This window comes from Panthera leo, chromosome E2, assembly GCF_018350215.1.
Source record: "Panthera leo isolate Ple1 chromosome E2, P.leo_Ple1_pat1.1, whole genome shotgun sequence".
Classification (NCBI taxonomy): Eukaryota; Metazoa; Chordata; class Mammalia; order Carnivora; family Felidae; genus Panthera; species Panthera leo.
Window position 1 is genome coordinate 20,664,978 of NC_056693.1, and position 3,470 is coordinate 20,668,447.

The following is a 3,470-nucleotide window of genomic DNA, read 5'->3' on the forward strand; positions in this document are numbered from 1 at the left end:
TCCTGTGGGTGGCGCTATTTTCTTCTGCAGCCAAGTTGCGGACCGGGTGTCTGTCCCGCGGAATCCGAGCTGCAGAATAGGCTCCCCCAGTCATCCTGCTGCCCTCTCAGTATGGGGTGCTCTGAGACCCAGTTCAGAACGGTTTCCACCCTGGGAGCGGGTGGGGCCCGAAGTTAACTTGCGGCCCCCCCCCCCCCCCCCCCCCCCCCCCCGGGGCCAGTGCAGCAAATTTCCCGTTTATTCCTGCTCGGTAATTAACGCCCTTGCTGCCTGCTCCAGCAGCAGATGTGAGAGATTTAAGGGAATATTTTAATCTGAAATCTAGCAGCACGGAGATAAGAGTGGCATGGTAGACTGGGCTGCAACCGGCATATTTATCGTCCGAGGCTGACCGTCCAACGAGTGAGTTCCGTTCGTCACTTCAGACGGATAGCTCATCGCTCTCCGTGTTTATGATTTCAATTCCTGTCCTTCAACGGGGTTGTGGTGAATTAGCTCGGTGCCATTTTCTAAAATATCAAGCATTTTTATACATTAGGTATAGTGAATGGCAAATACTTGATGTAAAGTCTGCAGTTTTACTCCATAACCAGATTGTAAAATATGAACTGAATTAATCATAACTGCAAAGACTAATGGTACGTTTTCTCTTATTTTATCTTTAGTGCCTTTCAGATCATGTTTTAAAACCTTCCACGTCTGGCGTTGGGAACGCAGCCGCGGCTTGGTGGTGGATAGCAAGAGGCAAAGGTCAGACCGAAGGCTGCGCAAATATTGTGTGCTGGATTTATTGTTTTAATTAAGAGCGTGGCAGTTCATCATAAACTGTTTATGGCGTTTCTGCACAGTGCAGCATTTTGAAATCAGCTGTTTTAATGAAAACATAATGTCATATCTGTCAAAGTTCTAAATATTTTGAAAGTGAAATATGGAAACAAGAACTTTAATTCTGGGTTTACTGAGATTAGCTCATTGAATTGCTTTTAAATCCCTTAAGAGGGTCACATCATGGGTACCGTATGGCTTCCTGTAGGTGACTGGGAAGAAAAAAAATTCCAGGAGGTTCTCAGGCTGGTTGTTTAACAGTGAAAATACAAGTTGAAGGTTAATGTATCGCAAAACAAAACCATTACAGTTGGCGTTGGGGTTTCAGATTAAAGATGCAATAATGGGTGTGCAGAGCCCTGGATGCCCAGTTGTTTGGGGAGACCTAATTGTGTCGAGAGGGAGCCGAGAGCCTCTCAGGGCGGGAGAGAAATGGAGGCGCCCCTGTCCTTTTCCAGTGGTGAAGCCGCCACGTCGCCGTGTTTGCAACTAATTATTTATAATGACCTCAAAGATGATGAGGTTTCATGGACTTTTCAGGCTGAGCAGTTTGCAATCCTAGTAATTCCCTCTCATGGTCGCTGGGCGTCTGTGGAGACATGTCAGCCATTCCTGGTTACATTTGTTAGGGAGTCGGATAAAATATTTGTCTAATCTGGAAATTGTATTTTTAGCTGTACCCTCATTGGAAACAGAAATTAAGCTTGTCATTAGATGCCGGGCCACAGGAGTTGACTGAACAGGGTAATGTATGTTATATTCTGTGCTATACTTGGTCAAGTTTCATATATATCGTATTCCACATTATTTTATTAACTTTAATATCTGCACTTCCTATTACCAGACATGCCCCTCGTTCAAAGCACAGAGGCACAGTTCTCTAATCAGAAGTGACAGGCTATATACTTTCTCTCAGCCATTACTTGGTAGCCTAGAGCAAAGAACTCTGTTTCCTTGAAAATGTTTTGAATTGGGTTATTTTTATTGAAGTATTAAAGTAATTCTTCAGATTTTAGGCTATTATTTAAGTACTTTTGGGAGAATACAATAACCTCTGGATTCTATAGGCTTTGTTACTTTAACAACCCAAGCTGCTAAATGCATCTTTTTAATGCTGGTTATATGAGTGTCTGAGAACTCATCTGACCAGCGGAAGCTAAGAGCATTCAGGTAATTATAGAAAATTAGTAGGCTAAATTAGTTTAGGAAAGCACAAAAGTGTAATATTTAAACCGCTTGCAAAATATAGGCCCTGCTTGCCAGATTTCCGGTGACGAATTAGCATTTCTGATTATTCTGTCTTTGCGTTTTTGGTAATTTGGTTGAAGGAGCCGATAGACTGGTTAAGGAAGCTGAATTAGGCACAGGTTGGTATAATCTGAGAATGGACCCATGAAATCGATAACAGTTCACATCTGTGATGTTGGAGGAGGCAGTAACAGCAAGGGCCAGACTCCGACTGTGGGTGTCAGGCAGGAAAGCCCACGGTTGGATGGGATGGCCCTGGTGTTGGGTGCTTCCAGGAGTCAGAGTTCAAGCCACGAGGGCAGCTTTCTGAAAGGGGCTCCATTTTACCAATAGGAAGTATAAAAAGGAGATGATTCACATGCATCCTCTGAATCAGTGTGCCCGTGACACTTACATGGGGCCACGGTCTTATGGCACTTTGGACGTCCAGGGGTGAGCGTGTCACCAGAGGTTTGAGTAAGAGAACTACCCTTCACGGAGCACTCCATACTCACCAAGCCGCAGTCTTTGGCATGTTGTCCATGGAATCTTCCCTATATTGTCCTCCTCTCCTGCCGGGAGAGGCCAAAGAGAGGATGCCATCTGCTCAAGGCCAAGTTAGCAAATGGCAGAGTTAAGATTGGAACTCAAGGTCAAAGTCAAGATTCTTCCGCTCTCCCACTGAACTAGTGAGAAAGGTTCCAGCTCATCTTTTTCCTTTTGTCGTGTCTCAAAAGTAGTTTAGTTTGTAATTGGTCATTTCTGATGGGGCCTAGAGATGAGGCGTCTAGAAGCTTTTAGGAATAACAGTTCGCAATACATGGATAACCAAAAACACCAAACACACAGAAACCCCCCAAAAACCCAGTGAGAAAATCAGCATTAGATCATTGGAGAAATGGCTGGACCTCACGCCCACACATACCCTTTAGAACGAACTTTCCAGTGTGGGCAAACCAACAAAATTAACCATGTGCTAAGTGCAAATCTAAGAACCAGATAGGGAGTCTGAGCTGCAAGATACCCCAGGATAGTGTTGGAATTCATTTAAAAAACAAAATTTGGGCCAATAATCTAGGCATTCCACTGTGGGATCAAGTAGATGGAACCCAGAATTTCTGAAACTCAGTAAGAACTTGTATACAAAAGATAGGGGGTGGTGGTGGTGGGGAAGAGATGTTAAAGCAAATGGGACTATGAAGGGCATTAAAAGCAATGTGGTTTCCAAAGCAACCAGCTAAACATCAGATAGAACTGAATGCGTGTCACCATTTGTTGACCACTCTGGATGCCATGGTTCTAGCCATTGAAGCAGGGCACGTCCCAACATGCTGAAATGCACTGGCCATATGGCTATGGATGTTATTTCTACTAGCCTATATGTGTGCAAACCTATATGGTTTGAAATTCATGGAGTC

General features: G+C 44.1%; 1 long non-coding RNA gene across 1 annotated transcript; it reads right to left on the minus strand.

Moving 5' to 3' along the window:
• Positions 1-288: 288 nt before the first annotated feature.
• On the minus strand, positions 289-3,241 carry LOC122208859. The gene is made up of 2 exons (XR_006197358.1): positions 2,568-3,241; positions 289-509 (listed from the first exon to the last, which is right to left on the minus strand). It is a non-coding gene; the product is annotated as an uncharacterized LOC122208859 (long non-coding RNA).
• Positions 3,242-3,470: the final 229 nt, after the last annotated feature.